Source organism: Frankliniella occidentalis, unplaced genomic scaffold, assembly GCF_000697945.3.
Source record: "Frankliniella occidentalis isolate FOCC.00 unplaced genomic scaffold, Focc_3.1 Scaffold30, whole genome shotgun sequence".
Classification (NCBI taxonomy): domain Eukaryota; kingdom Metazoa; phylum Arthropoda; class Insecta; order Thysanoptera; family Thripidae; genus Frankliniella; species Frankliniella occidentalis.
The window spans coordinates 1,882,984-1,883,554 of NW_026267160.1; positions in this window are offsets into that span (position 1 = coordinate 1,882,984).

Below are 571 nucleotides of genomic sequence, written 5' to 3' on the forward strand. Positions count from 1 at the left end.
GGCGGTCTCCCCTTGCGCTTCCTGACAGAGCTGAGCATTTAAAGTTAAAGTTTAATTTCAAGTTCAAGTTAAGCTCAGCAATAAGTCCGCTCTTCGGATCTCTGAACGCCTCAATAACGTTTACATTTTTACATTCCCGATAAGACAGATGCATTGATTTTTTTTTGCTGTCTTTACTCGGAGATGTTTCCGATACGCCAGAAAACTATGAGAACGAGGCAGATAGTATCAGGGAGCCTCCTCACAACACACATTACGATGTGGTCCCCAGCGGCTTCCCCGCGCGCGAAAACGAAATACGTACTACTGCGCTCCCAGCCGGCTCACCTCGCGCATGGACTACGCTCCCTCCCCCCTCCCCTCTTCTTCCGCCTCGTCTTTCGGATTTTCTTTTTATGTCTGTGGCAGCGGTAAAGCCCAGACCGGGTGGTGTGCGTGCGTGTGCGTAGGGGTGGTTGGAGCCGGTGGAGCCGTAGAGTCTGGTTCAGTCCTCGGCGAGGTCCCCGAGCAGCCGTTTAGGGGGCCGAGGCCCGTCCGGGGCTTCGGCGTGGTCCGGCCGCTGACACTGCCC